The sequence below is a fragment of the Piliocolobus tephrosceles genome, chromosome 1, assembly GCF_002776525.5.
Source record: "Piliocolobus tephrosceles isolate RC106 chromosome 1, ASM277652v3, whole genome shotgun sequence".
NCBI classification, from domain to species: domain Eukaryota; kingdom Metazoa; phylum Chordata; class Mammalia; order Primates; family Cercopithecidae; genus Piliocolobus; species Piliocolobus tephrosceles.
The window spans coordinates 90,784,655-90,805,947 of NC_045434.1; the positions used below are offsets into that span (position 1 = coordinate 90,784,655).

Below are 21,293 nucleotides of genomic sequence, written 5' to 3' on the forward strand. Positions count from 1 at the left end.
AAAGAGCAGGCTAATACTGTGTAACTAATAGCATTTAGTTTTGTATCATCTCAGGATATTAATTACAAACAACAAAAGCTCACTCTGGCTGTTTAACAGAAAAGGGGTTTATTAAAATATTATTGGGTAGATTATAGAACTCTTGGAAAAGCCACAGAACGAGGCTTGAGGCTAAGCATATAGGAGAAATGTCCAAAAACCACACCACAAAACTAGCCTGGTGAGGAAGCTCTACTGCCACTGCGACTGCTCCACCATTGCTGCATCATGCCAGGAACACATCCTTGCATCTTCAGCTAGCAGCAAAAGGGAGCCACCACCCCTGCCAGCAAAATGTCTTCTGCAAGGAGACCCTCTTCCAATTGTTCCTTTCCAGAGCATAGCTCTGACTGGTAGAGCCTCCATCCCAGGATGCACCCTGACTGCAAAACAGACTGTGAGATTTACTTTCTGGGTTCTACCTTGGGGAGAAGGAATACAAATCTGTAAAATAGTCCTTACGTAGTGACAATGTGCGAAGAGTACTGGAAAGCAAGGGAAAAGATTACATATATTTGCTACAAGCTCAAATTGTCACTGGTTTTAGATCCAGGCAAGTTGAGACAACACCTGCAGCGTCAGCCACATATTTGAAGCATCTGTCAGGGCATACAGTTGTGCTAGCTGAAAATGACCTGGATGGATACTGGGCTTTAAAAAAAAAAAAAAGAAACGAAAGAAAGAAGAAAGAAAAGAAACACTTAACACCTCAGGCAGAGGTTGTACCCTAAAGTAAGGTAGACATAACTATATTTCTTAATTGTGCTATGATGTTGACTGCTAAGATGTTATTATGGGTCCCAGACCTGAGGAATTGTTAGAATGATCAGAGCTGATATTGTGAGCTTAACAATTCCACCTGGTATCTCCTCTATATCTTCCATTTAATTTTCTCCATTTCACTGTTGCTACCTTCATCCAGGTACCATCGTCTCTCACTCAGACTAACCGTAAGAACCTCTTAACTGATCTTCAACTCCCAATCCTCTATAAGCTAAACACCACACTGCCAAAATGATCTTTCAAAAATACAAAGGCAATTGTGTTATCCTGCCCGCTGTCCTTCCTTCAATGGCTTCCTGTCACAGTAGAAAACATAGCTGAACTCCTTAACATTGACCAGTAAGGTTCTAATTGTTTGGCTGTTCCCATAAGTCCAGTCCACGCAACACTCCTCTCCCTGGGCTTGGCTTAACAGGCCCTGGTCTCTCTATTCCCGATATGTGCCAGGTTCCTTCTTCCTTCCCAGCCTTCACACGTGCTGCTGTCTCAGCCAGGAACTCTCCCTGATGGACTTTCATGTTCCATACAAAGTTCAGGCTAACTCTCATAGATTCTTTCAGATGAGGTTAGTTCCCTCCGTTTTATGCTTTTTATAAATCTGAACAACTCCTTCATGACACATGTAACCATTATACTTAAGTAATTATCAAGGTAACCATTTGTTTTGTTTAATGTCTGCTATCCTTGCTGAATTTAAATTCCATGTGTTATTCACCACTGCTATAGGCCCAGCACCTCACAGTTCCTAAGACATATGAGGCCTCAATAAATATTTCTTGGCCAGGTGTGGTGGCTCACGCCTGTAATCCCAACACTTTGGGAGGCCAAGGCTGGTGGATCACCTGAGGGTGGTGAAACCTCGTCTCTACTAAAAATACAAAAATTAGCTGGATGTGGTGGTGCATGCCTATAATACCAGCTACCCAGGAGGCTGAGGCTGAAGAATTGCTGGAACCCGGGAGGCAGAGGCTGCAGTGAGCTGAGATCGCGCCACTGCACTCCAGCCTGGGCGACAGAGCAAGACTCCATCTCAAAAATAAAAAATAAAAAAATTGTTGAATGGTTTTTACAATCTGATTCATTTCTCTTTCCTCCTAGAAATGAAGCCTTGGCCATGCAAGCAAGGGGAGGTGAGATCTGATAGTGCCAGGGAAGGAATAGGGCACTGTCAACCCGCTAACTGGTGCTAGTATTGGCTAAGTAACCCTAAACAAGTTATTTTACATTTCTAGACCTCAGTTCAGCAGCTGGAACACATGGACTTTGGATTTCCTTCTTGCTGGAACTTCCTTTATGCACTCGTGTTTGTTACTTACACGTGTATTTATCCATTGTTCATGTCTGCTTGTCAGTTTTAGTTACCTCCTACCCCCACCTGTCCAAGGTGCTCTTGTCCTCAGAAGATCCCAGTGGCATGAAGCAAACTGACTTGGAAAATGTTATCCCAGATAAAACTGATCTGGAACACATAAAAAGTCTTTCCCCAACAATTTTGATTCACTTCAATTCCTGAAAACTAACTTCTGACTTTCAAAGAAAATTCCACTTTGGCAGCTGTACAGGTACTAACAACAGTTTTCCCTTACCTGGAAGAACAGCCTTGGAGGAGAAAACACACCATGTCTGTATGGGTGTGACAAAGGCTACTTTTTCTAGCACTCCTGGGACTCACAGAGAAGGCATTCATCAAGGGGCGAGATGAAAGCAGTCTTAGATTTCATATAGCCAATTCTTGCAGTCCATGTCAGTAAAAGTGAAAAAGCACAGCAATAATGCGTTGTCTCGTTAAGGCTAATGTGAGTAAGATAATTCAAGTATGTGGATTTCTGGTAGTGTAATTTTATCTCAACAAAGAACTGAGAACAATGAGAGAAGTGAATAGAAACCATAATCCCATCATAACAACCCCTGGAGCCTCTGAGCGCAAGGGGGATCTAGAATATTTCCCATGTCCCCTTGCAGTTAGTTAATCCCTTCCCAAAGGCACTGTTCAGATTCCTCGCCATAGGTTCATTTTCCTTATTCTGCATTTCCGTGACTAGTAATGGTTGTTAAGCACATTTTAATATGATTTATATAAATAGAATCATACAGAACGTACTCTGCTGTGTTTGGCTTATTTGCTAAACATAGCGTCTTGATACACATTAAATTCCTGCTTTTTTAATAGTTTCTTTAGTTTTCTTAATGTTAGGTAGTATTTCATTGTATGAATTTTCCATAATTTATTGATTTACTTGCAGATGGACATTTAGGTTATTACAATTTGGGGCTATTTGAACAAAGTTGTTATGAATATTTATGTACAAGTCTTTTGTGGACATGTTATTTCTCTTAAATGAATATTTAGGGGTGGAGCCTCTTGGTCATAGCATAGTTGTACGTTTAACGTTATAAGAAACCACCAAATTGTTTTCTACATTGATTGTGCCACCTTGCATTCATACTAGCACTGTATGAGAGTTCCAGGGACTCCATCTCCTTGCCACACTGGCTTTGTCATTAATTTTAATGTTAGCCATTTTCGTGGGTCTGAAATAATATCTCATGGGCTTTTTAACTTCACTTTGCTGACTGATAACATGATTAAGGATTTCACATGCATTTTAGTCATTTACACATTTTCACTCAGACATAAATGTGGGTCTATTTCTGAGTTCTTTATGTTTTTCATTTATCTATATGTGTATTCATACACCAAAACCACACATTCTTGACTGATGAGCATTGATGGTAAGTATTGAAACCAAATGGTGTGAGACCTACAATTTTGTTATTTTCCACTATTGTTTAAACTTTTTTAGATTCTTTGAATTTCCATATAAATTTTAAATTTGGTCCAATAGTTTCTCCAAAAAAAAAGCCAACTGGGATTTTTTTAAGGATTGCAAGGAATAAATAGATCAATTTAAGAGGACTGATACATTTAAAATAGTGTGTTATCCAATATGTGAACATATATCTCTTCATTTATTTGGGTCCTGTCTAGTTTTTCTCAAGATTGTTTTATAATTTTCAGTGTAGTAGTCTTACAAATTTTTGTTAAATATATTGCTAACATTTTATCTTTTTATGCTGTCATAAAGTTATTTCTAAATTTTATTTCCAATTGTGTGGTGATGGTATATAGAAATATAATTGATTTCTATATATTGACCTTGTATTCTGCGGCCTTGATAAAGTTACATATTAGTTCCAATATATATTTCTATAAGCTTCTTAGGAATTTCTACATAGGCAATTATGCCATTTGAGAGTAAAGACATTTGTGCTGCTTCTTTCCAATCCATGCTTGTACTTAGTTTTCTTACCTTATTGCACTGGCTGGAACTTCCAGGAAATGTTAGAATAGAAGTAGTAAATTGGGATACACTTGTCTTGTTTCTGATACTAGGGTAAAAATATTTCACAATTAATATAATGTTAGCCATAGGTTTTTCATAGATGACCTTCATCACATAGAGAAAATTCCTTTCTATTCCTAGTTTGCAGAGAGTTTTGTCCTCAATGTGTGTTGAATTTTGTCAAATGCTTTTTCTACATCTATTGAGACAATATAATTTTTTCCTTTATTCAGTTAATTTGGTGAATTACATTGATAATATTAAATGAACCTTGCATTCTATGACAAATCCTCTTAATACATTGCTAGAGTAAATTTACTGATATTTTCTTAAGGATTTTTGCTTCTATGCTCCTGAGGAATACCAATCTGTAACTTTCTTTTCATTTAACATCCTTGTCAAATTTCAATATCAGGGCTATGTTAACCTGAAAAAGACTTGGTGAATATATTCCCTCTTTCTCTGTTTTATGAAAGAAATTATGTATGATTGAAATTTTTATTTCTTAAGTGTGTGATCTAATTCACCAGTTAATCCTTTCAGACCTGGGGCATTCTAAATGGGAAGGTTTTACACTATGGGTTTTATTTCTGTAATAATTTTAGAGATTGTCTCAGTCAGGGTACAATGAGAGGAACAGCACCAGTTGGAACTGTACTTCAGAGGTTTACCACAAGGGCTCAATTTACGTGATTGCAAAGGCAGCTAGGCAAGTCTAAAATCCAGAGATCAGGACATCAAGAGGGCATGCTGGAACTCTGTCATGGGCTAAAGCTGTAATCCACACATAGAATTTCTTCAGGTAAGCTTCAGCTCGGCTTTTAAAGCCTTTCAACTGATTGAATCAGACCAGCCTATATAAACTGGGATTTTCCCCCTTACTTAAAGTCAATTCATAATGGACTTTAATTACATCTACCTTCACAGCAACACCTAGATTAGTATTTGATTGAGTAACTAGGGACTGTCACGCAGCCAAGCTGACACATCAAAAGACGGTCACAGGGCTGTCAAATTTTTGTTTCTTTATGTGTTAGTTTTTTATTTTCAAGGAATTTGTGCTTTTAATCTAAGTTGTAGAATTCAATATGAAGTTGTTTATAATATCCACTCATTTTAAATTTAAAAATGTCACGCCTATCATTTGTGAAATGGTTTCTATTCATTTTTAAATATATAACATCATCGTGTGTACTCAAGGTACTCAAGCCAAAAACTAAATAAGGATAATAATTTTTAAAGTCATGATAGTAGTCATAATAATAATTTTTAAGACCTAGGATTCATCTCTTTTTCCTCTTTCCTCACCTCCCACATGCTACTTCCTAGATCCCAAGTTCTGCCTTAAGCTTATTATCACTTCTCATCTTCTCATTATCTTCAATTTCTTACCCTAATTAGAGCCACCATCATCCTCACCTGAACCACTGCAGAAGTTTCCTATCTTGTGCCTGATTTCTATCTTGTCTCTTTATTCCTATCTTGTGCCACAGCAATCCCATATCAGAACAACCACAGCAACCATATAAAATATAGAGAAGATTATGTCCTCCCTGATTGAAATGATCTAATATCTTGCCATTGTAGCTAGAGGAAAATCTGAACTCCTTACTGTCCTACAAAGCACTTCATGCTGTGGCACTGACTCTTATGCTGACTTCATCATATCTTTCTTCCCTTATTCACTACATTGCAGGAATATTGGCATTCTGGTGGCTTCCTTCCCTTTAAAGTAACCTTTTAACTGACTAAAATTGAAGTATAAATTCATAAAAACTCACCAACTGCAGATATACATCTCAATAAAGCTTCATAAGCTAAACAAACATGCAACCAATGCACAGATGAAGAAATAACATGTTACCAGCATCTCAGAAGCAGTCCATCTGGGAAGCAGGTCCTCAGAAGCAGTCCCAGTCACTACCAGCCCCCAAACATTACCTTTTTCCTGGCATCTAACACCATACATTTGTTCTTCATGTTATGAACTGTACATAAAAGGAATCATATAGTATGAACTCTTTGGTGCCTGGATTTTTTTTCCTCAAAATTGTGTTTGTGATATTTCTGGCATGTATAGATTGTTCATTCTCATTGCTGTATAGTATTTATCTATGAGAATATACCACCATTTGTGCATCCGTTTGATTGCTAAAAGACATTTTAGTAGTTTTCAATTTTGAATTTTAAAAATAGTACTAATTTGAATATTCACGTACTTATCCTTTTGTGACTATATGTACACACTTCTGTTAGGTACATACCTAGGAATATAATGACTGGGTCAGAGGATAGGGATATGCTTAGCTCTAGTGAATACTGTTAACTTTTCCAAATTCTTTCTACCATCTATTATTCCTATCAGCAGTGTATGAAAGTTTCAATTGCTCCACACTCTGACCAAACTTGGTGTTGCCTATCTTTTTTCTTGTTAGCCATTTTGGTGGCTATGTGGAGATAACACGTTGTGATTTGAATTTGCATTTCTCTTATGAATGATGAGATTAAATTCTTTATCATATGTTTATCAGAAATGTGGAAATGCCTTTTCATGAATTGCCTGTTCGAGTTGTTCAGACATTTTTCTATTTGCTTATTTCTTGTTTTTGTTGTTATTGTTGTTGTTGCTGTTGTTGATCTGTAAGTAGGAATACATATGTATATGTGTTCTGGGAACAAGCCCTTTGTTAAATATAGGTATTACATAAAGCTTCTCCATCCCTGTGGCTTGACATTTTGCAGTCTTGGTGGTGTTTTTGATAATCAGAAATTTTTAATTTTAATGACATCCAATTTGTCATTTTTCCACCTTATTGGTATGCTTTTTATTACCTGACTAAGGAATCTTTCCTATTGACAAGATCTGAAGATATTCTCCCAGAGTTTAGAATTTTGTTTTTGGATGTGTAATATATTTTTATTTTCTATAGGTACATAATATACATATTTATGGGGTACATGTGACATTTTGTCACACACACAGAATGTATAATGATCAAGTCACAGTATTTAGAATATCCATCACCGTGAGCATTTATCGTTTATCTGTGTTGAGGACATTTCAGTTCCTCACTTCCAGATATTTTGAAAGATACAACACATTCTCATTAACTACAGTCACCTCACTCTACTATTAATCATTAGAACTTATTTATTCTATTTAACTATATGTTTGTACCCATTAACCAACCTGTCTTTTTCCCCACAACCCCATGCACATACACCCTTTTCCCACCCTCTGGTAACTATCATTCTATCCTCTACCTTCATGAAATCACTGTTTTTAGCTCCCACATATGACGGAAGATGTGATCATTGTCTTTCTGTGTCTGGCATATTCTATTTAACATAATGACCTCCATCCAGTTTCATCCATGTTACTGCAAATAATATGATTTCCTTATTTTTGTGGCTGAGTAGTATTCCATTATATATATATATATGTGTGTGTGTGTGTGTGTGTGTGTGTGTATCATATTTTCTTTGTGCATTCATCTGTTGATGGACTCTCAGGTTGATTCCATATCTTTGCTATTGTGATAGTGCAGCAGTAAACATTAGGATGCATAAATCCTTTTGATATACTGGTTTTCTTTCCTTCGAATAAATACTTAGTAGCGGGATTGCTGGATCACATGGTAGTTCTATTTTTAGTTATTTGAGAAATCTCCATACTGTTACCCATAATAGCTGTTTTAATTTGCATACCCACCAATAATGCATGAGAATTCTCCTCATCCTCTCAAGCATCTGTTATTTTTCATCTTTTTTATAATAGCCATTCTTACTGGAGTGCGATGATATCTCGCTGTGGTTTTAGTTTGCATTTCCCTGAGAATTAGTGATGTTGAGCAATTTTTCATATACTTGTTGGACATTTGTATGTCTTCTTTTTAGAAATGTCTGTTTAGATCCTTTGCCCACTTTTTAACAGGGTTGTTTGTGTTTTTTTGCTGTTGTTTAAGTTCCTGTATACCCTGGATATTAGTCTCTTGTTGGATAAATGTTTTGCAAATATTTTCTCCCATTCAACAAGTCATCTCTTAACTTTGTTGATAACTTCCTTTGCTGTGCAGAAGCTTTTTAGTTTAATGTTATACTATTTGCCTATTTGCCTGTGCTTTTGAGTCCTTAACCATAAAATCCTCACCTAGACCAATGTTCCGGAGTATTTCCTCTATTTTCTTCTAGCAGTTATATAGTTTTGGGTCTTGCATTTAATGTCTTTAATCCATTTCGAGTTGACTTTTGTATACCATGAGAGATAGGGGTCTAGTTTCATTCTTTTGCATATGGATATCCTGTTTTCACTGGATTATTTATTGAAGAGGGTGTCCTTTCCTCGGCGTATGTTCTTGGTGCCTTCATCGAAAGTCAATTAGCCCTAAATATATGAGTTTACTTGGGAATTCTTTATTTTGTTCCATTGGTTTATGTGTCTGTTTTAATCCTATATCATACCATTTTGGTTACTATAGCTTTGTAATATGTTTTGAAGTCAGGGAGTGTAATTGATATGGTTTGGATGTTTTGTCCCCTCCACATCTCATGTTGAAATGTGACCTCCAGTGTTGGAGGTGGGCCTAATGGGAGGTGTTTGGATCATGGAGACAGATCCCTCATGAATGGCTTGGTGCCCTCTCCATGGTAAAAAGTGAGTTCTCATTCTGTGAGTTCATGCAAAATCTGGTTGTAAAAAAGTGTGACACCTCATCCCCTCTTTCTCTCTTGCTACCTCTCTCACTATGTGACAAACTAGATCCCCATCACCTTTCTCCATGATTGATTGTAAGCTTCCTGAGACCCTCGCCAGAAGCAGATGCCAGCACTATGTTTTATGTACAGCCTGCAGAACTGTGAGCCAAAATAAACCTCTTTTCTTTAGAAATTACCCAGTCTTAGGTATTCCTTTATAGCAAAACAAACAGTCTACAGTGATGCCTCCAGCTTTGTCTTTTTTGCTCAGCATTCCTTTGTTTATTCAGGCTCATTTTTGGTTCCACACAAATTGGGGGTTTTTTCTATTTCTGTAAAAAGACGACATGGATATTTTGATAGAGATCACATTGAATGTATAGATTGCTTTGGGTCGTATGGTCATTTTAACAATATTAATTTTTCCAATGCATAAGCATTAAATCTCTTTCCACTTGTTTGTATCCTTTTCAATTTCTTTCATCAGTGTTTCACAGTTTTCCTGGTAAAGGTCTTTCCCCTCTCTGGTTAAATTTATTTCTAGCTATTTTTGTAGCTATTGTAAATGAGAGTGCTTTCTTGATTTCTTTTCCAGATAGTTTGTAATTGGTGTCTAGAACTGCTACTGATTTTTGTATGTTGATATTTTGTCCTGCCACTTTACTGAACTTGTTTTACAAATCTAAGAGGATTTTGATGGAGTCTTTGGGTTTTGCTAGATAGAAGATCAGGTCATCTGTGAAGAGGGACAATGTGACTTACTCTTTACCAATTTAGATGCTTTTTATTTCTTTCTCTGGCCCAATTACTCTGGCTGGAACTTCTAGTGCTATGTTAAATATGCAGAGTGAAAGTGGCCTTCCTTGCCTAATTCCAGTTCTTAGCGGAAGACTTTAAACTTTTCCCCATTCAATGTTATGTTAGCAATGGGCTTGTGTATGTCCTTTATTTTGTTGAGGTACATTTCTTCTACATGTAATTTGTTGAGAGTTTTATCATATAAGGATGTTGAATTTTGTCAACTGCCTTTTCTGCATCTACTGAGAGGATCATGTTATTTTTCCTTCATTGTGTTTATGTGGTATATCACATTTATTGACTTCCATATGTTGAACTATCCTGGCATCCCTGGGATAAATCTCACTTGATTATGGTGTGTCATCTTTGTGAAGTGCTGTTGGAATTGGTTTCCTAGTATTTTGTTGAAGATTTTTGCATCTATATACATCAGGAATATTGACCTATAGTTTTCTTTTTTGTTGTTGTGTCCTTGTCTGGTTTTGATATCCAAATAATGCTGGCTTCATGCAATGAGTTAGGTAGAATTCCCTCCTCTTCTAGTTTTCTCAATAATTTGAGGAAAAAATGGTATTAGTTCTTTCTAAGTTTGGTAGAATTCAGCAGTGAAGCCATCATGTCCTTGTCTTTTCTTTGCTGAGAGGATTTTTATTACTGATTCAATCTTGTTACTCATTATTGGTTACTCATTATTGGTCTGTGGGTTATTTTTTAAAGTTCCATTGTTCTACTGTTCAAATTTAGACTGTAATCCACCTGGAACTAATTTTTTTTATGATGTAAGGTAGGGGGAAGTTATATTTTTTTATTCCATAGGAATATAGGAATATCCAGTTGACCCAGGCACCATTTATCAAAAAGGCTCTACTGCCATGTAGTCATCCTTCTCATATATCAAGCAATTATATATGTGTGAGTCTGTTCCTGGAGTCTCTATTCTTTTCCATTGGTCTATCCTTACACCAGCAACATGCTGTTTTAATTACTGTAGCATTTACATCCAGTAGTTGAAATACTGTAACTTTGTTATTGTCCAAGAACTATTGGCTATTGTTAGTTGTCTCTCCAAATAAATTTTAAAATAAGCTTGTCAAGTACTACCAACAACATTATGTCAGAATAAATGTACGATAAATACAAGCTAATTTTAAAATTGAAGTTTTAAATAAGCTTGACAAATTCTACCAAAAATAATAGCACTATAATTCATACACATTGAATCTATAGGGTAATTTGGGTATAACATATTTTACTATTGAGTCTTCAAACTAAGAACATGTGACATTTTTATTTCATTTAAATCTTCTTTAATTTCTCCCAATAATGTTGTACAGATTTTAAAGATTTTGCACATCTTTGCTAAATATATTCATATATTTGGATAGTTTTTGACATCATAAACTTTATAACTTTTTAAATTGTCATTTTGATGTTGATACAAAGAAATGCAGTTAACTTTTATACATTGATTTTATTTCTAATGACAAATTGACTTTTTAGGTTTCAAAGTTTACAGTTTTTTTCTTATTTTTGACTTACATAATTATGTATTATTTAAATAAAGATAATCATATTCTTCTCTTTCAATCTTCAGACATTTTATTTTTTTCATGGCTATGACTCCATCTAGAATCTCCTATAGAATTCTAAAGAGAAATGAAGATAATGAATATCCTTGTCTCATTCCAATCTCTGGGGTAAGCATTCAAGATTTTACCATTAAGAATGAAGTTTGTTACATATTTTTATAGTTACTCCTTTAAAGAAATTCTCTTCTATTTCTAAAATAATCAGAATTATCATGAGTTGTTGTTGAATTTTATCAAGAACTTTTCCTGAATCTACTGGGATTTTTATATAATTACCATTTTCTATTAATATAGTAAATTTCAAAGATGTCTTTCCAAATATTAAACTAATCTTGCATTCTTAAAATGTAATCAGCTTGGTTGTTATATATTATTATTTGCTGTATCTCACTTAATTGATTTACTTACATTTTGTTTAAGAATTTTTTTATTAGGTTGATGCAAAAGTTATTGTGGTTTTTGTCTTTTTTTTATTATTATACTTAAAGTTCTGAGATACATCTGCAGAACATGCAGTTTGTTACATAGGTATACATTTGCCATGGTGGTTTGCTGCACTCACCAACCTGTCATCTAGATTTTAAGCCCCACATGCATTAGGTATTTGTCCTAATGCTCTCCCTCCCCTTGTACTTTACCACCCCTGACAGGCCCTGGTGTGTGATGCTCCCCTCCCTCTGTCCATGTGTTCTCGTTGTTCAGCTTCCACTTATGAGTGAGAACATGTGGTATTTGGTTTTCGGTTCCTGTGTTAGTTTTCTGAGAATGATGATTTCCAGCTTCATCCATGTCCCTGCAAAGGACATGAACTCATTCTTTTCACGGTTGCATAGTATTCCATGGTGTATATGTGCCACATTTTCTTTATCCAGTCTATTATTGATGGGCATTTGGGTTGATTCCAAGTCTTTGCTATTGTGAATAGTGCTGCAATAAGCATACATGTGCACATGTCTTTGTAGTAGAATGATTTATAATCCTTTGGGTACATACCCAGTAATGGGATTGCTGGGTCAAATGGTATTTCTGATTAGAGATCTCTGAGGAATTGCCACATTGTCTTCCACAATGGTTGAGCTAATTTATACTCCCACCAACAGTGTAAAATGTTTCCTGTATCTCCACATCCTCTCCAGCATCTGTTGTTTCCTGATTTTTTTTTTTTTTTTTTTTTTTTAGACAGAGTTTCACTCTTGTTGCCCAGGCTGGAGTGCAATGGCGTGATCTTAGCTCATCGCAACCTCTGCCTCCGGGGTTCAAGTGATTCTTTAAATAATGTGTGGTGGTGCTTGCATGTAATCCCAAGTAGCTGGGATTACAGGCATGTGCCACTATGCCCAGCTAATTTTGTATTTTCAGTAGAGACAGGGTTTCTCCATGCTGGTCAGGCAGGTCTTGAACTCCCAACCTCAGGTGATCCACCCACCTCAGCCTCCCAAAGTGCTGGGATTACAGGCATGAGCCACTGCATCTGGCTCCTGACTTTTTAATGATCGCCATTCTAACTGGAGTGAGATGGTATCTCATTGTGGCTTTGATCTGCATTTCTCTAATGGCCAGTGACGATGAGCTTTTTTTCATATGTTTGTTGGCTGCATATATGTCTTCTTTTAAGAAGTGTCTGTTCATATCCTTTGTCCACTTTTTGTTGGGGTTGTTTGTTTTTTCTTGTAAATTTGTTTAAGTTCCTTGTAGATTCTTGACATTAGACCTTTGTCAGATGGATAGATTGCAGAAATTTTCTCCCATTCTATAGGTTGCCTGTTCACTCTGATGATATTTTCTTTTGTTATGCAGAAACTCTTTAGTTTAATTAGATCCAGTTTGCCAATTTTGGCTTTTGTTGCAATTGCTTTTGGTGTTTTAGTCATGAAGTCTTTGCACATGCCTATCTCCTGAATGGTATTGCCTAGGTTTTCTTCTAGGGTTTTTATGGTTTTAGGTCTAACATTTAAGTCTTTATTCCTTCTTGAGTTAATTTTTGTATAAGGTGTGTAAGGAAGGGGTCCAGGTTCAGTTCTGTGCATATAGTTAGAAAGTTTTCCAGCACCTTTTATTAAATAGGGAATTCTTTCCCCATTGCTGGTTTTTGTCATGTTTGTCGAAGATCAGATGGTTGAAGATGTGTGGTATTATTTCTGAGGCCTCTGTTCTGTTCCATTGGTCTATATATCTTTTTTGGTACCAGTACCATGCTGTTTTGGTTGTTGTAGCCTTGTAGTATGGCTTGAAGTCAGGTAGCATGATGCCTCCAGCTTTATTCTTTTTGCTTAGGATTGTCTTGGCTATGTGGGCTCTTTTTTGGTTCCATATGAAATTTAAAGTACTTTTTTCTAATTCAGTGAAGAAAGTCAATGGTAGCTTGATGGGAATAGCATTGAACCTCTAAATTACTTTAGGCAGTATGGCCATTTTCACTATATTGATTGTTCCTATCCATGAGCATGGAAGTTTTTCCAGTTGCTTGCTCTAATTTCCTTGAGCAGTGGTTTGTGGTTATCCTCTTTTATTTCATTAAACAGTGGTTTGTAGTTCTCCTTGAAAAGGTCCTTCACTCCCTTGTAAGTTGTATTCCTAGGTATTTTATTTCCTTTGTAGCAATTTTGAATGGAAGTTCACTCATGATTTGGCTTTCTGTTTGTCTGTTATTGGTGTATAGGAATGCTTGTGATTTTTACACATTGATTTTGTATCCTGAGACTTTGCTGAAGTTGCTTATCAGCTTAAGGAGATTTTGGGCTGAGATGATGGGGTTTTCTAAATATACGGTCATGTCATCTGCAAACAGAGACAATTTGACTTCCCCTCTTCCTGTATGAATACACTTTATTTCTTTCTCTTGCGTGATTTCCCTGGCCAGAACTTCCAATACTATGTCGAATAGGTGTGGTGAGAGAGGGCATACCTGTCTTGTGCAGGTTTTCAAAGGTAATGCTTCCAGTTTTTGCACTTTCAGTATGATATTGGCTGTGGGTTTGTCATAAATAGCTCTTACTACTTTGAGATATGTCCCATCAATACCTAGTTTATTAAGTGTTTTTAGCATGAAGGGGTGTTGAATTTTATTGAAGGCCTTTTCTTCATCTATTGAGATAATCATGTGGTTTTTAATCATTGGTTCTGTTTATGTGATGGATAACATTTATTGATTTGCATATGTTGAACCAGCCTTGCATCCCAGGGATAAAGCTGACCTGATCATGGTGGATAAGCTTTTTGATGTGCTGCTGGTTTCAGTTTGCCAGTATTTTATTGAGGATTTTCGCATCAATGTTCATTAGGGATATTGACCAGAAATTTTCTTTTTCTGTTGTATACCTGCCAGGTTTTGGTATCAGGATGATGCTGGCCTCATAAAATGAGTTAGAGAGAATTCCTTCAAAGTTACCCATGTCAGATATAGGAATACAGGGATATTCTACAATCCACTGTGTTCTGCAGTCTTAAGTTTATTTTCAAGCCACAGATGATGAAAGACATCAATGAAGTACAAGAAGAACTGGACCAACAAGGAAGGTAGCCAGGTTCTGGTCCTGATTATGCCACAAACCATTCATGTGACCTGACATTTCTGGACCCCAATTTTCTTATGTGAAATATTATATCTCATGATATCTCTCATTTTCTTTTTGAAATTAAAAGATAATTTCTTACAATAAAATGCACAGGTTTTAAGTGCACCGTTTAATGAGTTTTGACAAATATTTACACTATGTATCTTTAAACCACCACCCAAATTTCTAATGTCCTTTTAATAGTAAGTATTTTCTCATTTCCATTTCCTTACCAAATCAGTATTTACCCACATCAACTCCTCTACATTCATCTACAAAACAGATTTAGTGTCAAAATACATAGGGTGCTGTACCCCACCAGGGAATTCGAGTAGAATGACCAGGAGCCTGCAATTACCCTGCCAGAAAGCCAGGGCCACCTCACACAGTGAGCTGCTCCTGTCCCTGAAGATAGAAAAGCACACGGAGGGCCCCAGCCTGAGTCCTTTTACTCAAACCAGGCTCAGAAATTATGGGGAATTCCATGAGTTTACTGCCTCCAGGGTATCTTATGCCATTTTTTATGAACACGTGTCACACTCCCTCTTTGCACTGAAAAGTCTAATTTGGCTACCGCCAAAAGATCAACAATGTTTCTCAGGCTTTTGAGTAGAAGACCAAAGCATGGAAAAAGATACTTGTGGGTCTGATGGAGACTGCTTCCCGTGTGCTATTCTAACTTCAGTGCATCATCTGGGCACTCGCAAAGGAAAATCAGTAAATCTCCCTGAGGCCCTGACACACTGGAAGCAGGGCTGACCATGGAGGTGAAAGGTTGATGCTAATCACATTTTATGGGCTTATAATCCCTTTCCATTTCAGTTTGTACCTTTCTGCCACACAAGAGCCTCCCTGACTCGGGGAGAATCAGAGTCACTTGAAGAAGCCATTTGGAGGGATCACAAAAAAAAAAAAAAAATTCTAGAACAGTCTTGGGTGATAGTGAAGAAGAAATACATCTACGATTTTGCCTTTCATAAGATTGACAAGTGTCCAATTCTTTCCCTCAGTGGGCACCTTCTCTCATTCCTCCTGGAGCCAATCTTTGGGCAGCAGCCGTTGGGGAAATGTGGCCCACTGAATGACAGAGGATGTCTTGGTTGGTCAGTTTCAAGATTTGGGGCAGGTCAGGACACAGAGACAGCAGCTACAGCTTGTCTTTCTTTCTCTGACACTTGATATTACTCTCTGTTCTTATCCCTGAATTCCTCTCAAATTGGTCCTCCTTTCAGGGTGATACATTAACCTTCATTGCATTTTTCACTAAACACGGTTTCTTTATAAAATTTGAGAAGTGGATTTTTTGAGGATTTAGACTCTGTTTGAGGCACTCGTTTATCTGCTCATGCTATTGAGGCCTTCCCAAGAAATTCTGGGCTACCAGGTGGGAAAAGGTCATTCCCAGGACTTTGAGATCGCAGGCCTGTATGAAGGAAAGGAGCCCCAGGGATGAAAGAGACTCCAGGGATCAAAAAGGAGGGCAAGTGGTGAAGCGAGAGGTTCTCCTCTTACTCTTGGACATATGGAACATATTCTAAGATCCTGTGTGTCAATCACTGCTGAGGAAGGGAGGAGATAATGCAATAACACTTTGTGGATGGTGTGAAGCTGAGGGAGGAGGGTTAAGTCAGACTTCAGAGCATAGGGTGGTGCTGGAAAAATCACCTGTACAGCATCATTATAGGAGAATCTTCTGCCTAATCACCAGTCAGCAAGCAAGTTGCGTACTGATCGACACCTACCAGATAGCACTGTTTCTTCACTCTGCTTGCTCACATGTGCCTCCTACTAGACCATGAGCTTCCCTTGGGCCTATCATCACTGCATCCTTCCTCACTCTCAGAAGCTGGCCCCTAGTAGGTGCTCAGTAGCCTTTGGGTAAATGATCTTAAATTCATTTGACCTAAAACATCAGTGCTAGATACGGTGTGTGTGGCATGGATGGCAACTTTATTTACTTTATGTAAAATGTGAGGATGAGACATTTGCATGGAATATGAAGTGCATTAGGATCCAGTCCTGTAATCCCTAGAAGAAGCCACAATTCCAGAAACTCAACCTAGGGATTTCTCTCTTCTTGTCTCCTCATAGCCACACAACTCCACTGAAGGACCCAAGTACACTTGAGAAAAATGCATGGGACCTTATATCCTCCTTCCCCACCCATCACTCGCACATACAAAATCCTTACAGAGGAAATAGAAATGTTGTTATTCACCCCAATGCTGCAAAACTGAAGCTTGGAGTGCAAAGAGAGAGTTTGGCGTGTATTTTAGAGAACTGAGTGAGACATTGGTACACTGAGAAATTAGTGGGTGCCTTGGTTTCCTCCTGTCCAAGCTGGGCCCAGGATAAAAGGACACTGCTCTGGGCTTCTTCATGCCATGTGGATCCCTGAGGCTAGAACAGCCTGAAGAGAAGCAGTGAGTGAAGAGACTTCTGTGGAAGAGGAAGCCTTCAGGCCAGCAATCAGCTCCCACTAGACAGAATGAGAAGATGGTGTAGTTACGGGTTGGGGTAGGATGCAGAAATGAAAGACAGATGTCCAGAAACAGCATTGGAAAAAGATGCACAAAACAGATTGGAAAATGAAGACAAAGTGTAGGACAGATGGCAAGCAGAAAGCAGTGAGATGAAAACAGACCCAAAAGTCAGATACTCTAAAAAAAAGGTTCAGCAAAAAGGTTGTGGCTGAAATCCAGTCTGCCACCTGTTTACTACGACAATAAAATTCTACTGGAACATAGCCACTCCCATTATTGTCTATGACTGCTTTTGCACTACAACAGCAGAGCTGAAAAGTTGTGACAGAGATTGTCTGGCCTGCTAAGTGTAAAATGTTTACCATCTGACCCTTGGCAGAAAAGGATTACTGACCACTGTCGTAAACCTAAAAGTTCCTTTGAGATCAATGAGATCAAAGGTAGCGTTGAGGAAAACATAGCAGCTCCAGGGTATCCCATAGATTTTGGTAAAGCTGAGATGAACCTACTTTCAAGCTCCCGGTCTCTGTTCTTCTTGTACTTCACTTTGAGTATTTCTCTTATTTGATTATCAAGCTTTCGGACCTAGGTCAGAGGATGGTGAGATACCCAGATGCTCCCAGATTCTAACACATAGGATGGGTCATGACAAGGGACACTGATGTTCCTGAAGAAGTAATTATCAAGTTGTAAGTCATAGGGGCAGTACAGAAGGTCCAGGGAAGTTCCCAAGGAGGGATGAGTAAGGAGAAAAAGTGTCTTAGGAACAGGGGACACAGAGTCAAAGAAAGGACGTGTTTCATAGCAGAAAAAATATAATCCAGTCTCCCTCCGAATTAGATTATCTGCAACAAGAGGTCTGATTAATTTAGCCAGCATTCTGCTTCACCTTTCACTTCAAGGCTTGCCTCCCAGATACCTTCACATCTTTTCTCTCCCCTGACTTGCTGTGATGTGAAAATATTCCAGGTGAAGGACAGAGTGCAGTCCAGACACCAACTCCTGGGAGGGGCAGCCACTGCAGGTCCCAACCATCTGTGGGGCAGCCCCACAAAAGTCTCCTGTGGGGTGGGCAGTCTCGGGAGTAAGTGCAATGGGAATGTCTTGTCATTGACATTAAAGAGAGGGGTGATGAGAGAGGGTGTTTCTCCCTCGTGGTATTTTGGGGAATAATTTTCTTCACTGATGTTGTGTCGTACTAAAGTACTTTCTTCTTTCTCTCAGTTTACGTTCAACTAGGGAAAATGTCCTAGCAGCAGCAGAAATAAGGCAAAGTCCCCTGCCAGCACCACCCCCAACTCAGGTCCCACAGTCCTGTCCTCCCAGGTGCCTGAACCCTTTCTCCCACCCTTCATACAGTAGAAGTCCCACCGTTAAGTATCCCTATGCCATCAAGACTGCACACCAAAGCAGAAGTGACCCTCAGAAGCCACCTTCTCTGACCTGGACAAGAAGGTACTGCATCCCCCTACCCACCTCCATCCCCTTATTTCCAACAACAGGGACCACCACACAACCTAAAAGATACTACCTGTCTTCAGATTCAAGATGGAAGATATTGTCCTAGTCTACTGGGGTGTCCTCCCTGAATCGACAACCCCTCCCAGCTTTTCACCCAGGAGACAACATGGTTTAGACAGAGTGCCACGTTTTCAAACCTTCCACCTGTGATCCAAATATGCCATATTTCCACCTGCTACCTTCTCTACCACACTGCCTTCTGCTGGCTCTATGAGATTCCTGCAAGAACACAGAACATTCAGTTCTCTGCCTCAATGGGATTCAACAACTTCATTAAGGTTTCTAGGAGCAAACATTGTAAAAAAAATTAACAAATGAAAACTGCTTAAATCAATGAAAAATTTTCCAGAATTCTTTACAGCACAACTCCACACTCTTTGATGAAGACAATGACATTGTCTGTTTGTATCTTCTCCCTAATAATCTCCATAAATCCTAATAAAGCTCACCCCTTCCTCTGGACTTTGAACCTATCCAAGACCTATGATTTTTTCTTTCTCTCTCTCTCTCTGCTTCCCAATCAAACATATGTATCCTGACTCACCATGTCTTTGCTCTCTTGCTGGAGATGAAAAAAAGTCACAGAGAGACAAAGAAGCCTGTGGAGGAAAGTGGAGACTGAATGGAAAATCCTTGGAAGGACCCTAGAGGCAATCAGGGGCCACCCAAGAGTGACAAGGGGACCCGATTCAAGCCAGAAGGTCTTCTTTTTCTCTCTGGTTGCCCAGTCTCAGTCTCTGATTTCAGCTGCTTCCAGGCCCACCTCTACATGAGGCACCTATCCATTTCTAATTAGGGACTTGCCATGCAGGGGAGGTGAGGAGAGTGGACGAAGGAGCCATCAGTGTCAAGGCTGCAGGAGGGATGAGCACGTGACATGCCCTGCAAGGTTCATAGATGTGTGAGCGCTCAGCATCTGGGACCAGAATGGTGAGCCTGGCTCTGCACGGAGCCCAGTCTGTTGGGGATGGACCCCAGAGAGAGTTATTACTGCAGCAGTTCTCACACTACTTGGCCTTGAAAGTAATTTACACACTTAAGATTAATAAGGACCCCAAATAGATTTTATTCACGTGATTTACATCTATTGATATTTCTTGTATTAAAAATTAAAACTAGAAAATTTTAAACACATTTTACATAAGTAGATATTGCACTAGCTGGCAGAGTGATGATGTCATTGCATATCATCTACTCTCCGGAAAATTCTACCATAGACTCATGAAAAAATACAAGTAAAAAAGTCAAATAATATCAGCATTATGATTAAAATTGTTTCGACCTCGCTGACCCTACTGAATGCATCTCAGGGACCCCAAGGTCCCCACACCACACTTTGACAACCACTGGTCTAGGGCATGATTGTGGGCCAGGCCTCCAGGGTCTCAGAGCACAACACACCACAGTAGCACAAGTTTCAAAGGGTTGAGGATGTTCTCCTCGGTCTCAGCTTACTTGTGGGTTTTATTTATGCCTGTTGTTTATCCAGCCAAATTAAGTTCTGCCCTTTAATTCCATAATCATTAATCAGAACCAATTTAGCACTGCTAAATTGAGTTCTGTACCATCATTCAACCACCATTGACAACAATGCCTAGAAAGCATCTAGTTTATAAAACCTGAAAACAAAGAGAATAAGACACTGAAGCTCTCTAGAGAAGCCTCCTCAGTTGTCTCTTGCAGCAATGGGGATACACGTGTGCTGCATGAACCATTAGGCTGATCTGACCAGGGCTTCCATCAGGCACAGAGGGTGTGAGGGATGATGTATTGAACGTGGAAGGTGAGGAAGAAGGCAGAGCAGAGGATGTCTCCTGGGTTCCTATCTGGGTTTCTTCCTTGTGTTCCTAAGTGCAACCAGCAGGAGTTTCCTTGGGAGCTAATCACATTCAGTGATTATGGAAGTTTGAATTTAATCATATTATTTCCCAGTTCTCCTCCCACCAGCTACACAATAGCCTCTCCCTTATTTCCCTGGAGGTAAAATCACATCATAGTCAACTGAAAAACATACCTGAAGGATAAAAAATTTTAAGAACAATCAAGAGCAGAGGTGGAAGAGAAAGGTTAAGAACTAATTTTATAGTAGGATTGGGAAAGTCCCCCCAAATTGCACCCACTTCCCTTTTGCCTAGTCAAGATTATAGGTTCCTGGGTCCTTTCACTGAGCACAGGAAAGTCCCTGCTAGTTGATTTCAGACTGAAACAAAGAGACTAGAGCTTCTGGTTCTTGTTTCTAAATCTTGTTATTAAACTCTTCTCCTGGGTCTAAATTTTTCTCAAGCTCTTTGCATTGTAGGTATGTAGAATATATTTTTCTCTACAAATTTCACAGCTTAAAGTCTTTCTTTTAAGTTTAGCAAGCAGAATTTCTTAAATAAACTTTAAGCTGACACTATTGCCTGGGTAGTCTTACCTCCATCCATCATCCACTGGCCAGCCCCAAACCACTGACGTGTTTCTAGCACCACCACCTGGGAACTAGTG

At 38.5% G+C, this 21,293-nt stretch overlaps 1 long non-coding RNA gene across 1 annotated transcript; it reads left to right on the forward strand.

The window, feature by feature from the left end:
• The first annotated feature begins 308 nt into the window (after positions 1 to 308).
• LOC111543680 lies at positions 309 to 20,096 on the forward strand. Its single transcript, XR_002731934.1, has 3 exons — positions 309 to 436; positions 1,921 to 2,447; positions 18,510 to 20,096. It is a non-coding gene; the product is annotated as an uncharacterized LOC111543680 (long non-coding RNA).
• Positions 20,097 to 21,293: the final 1,197 nt, after the last annotated feature.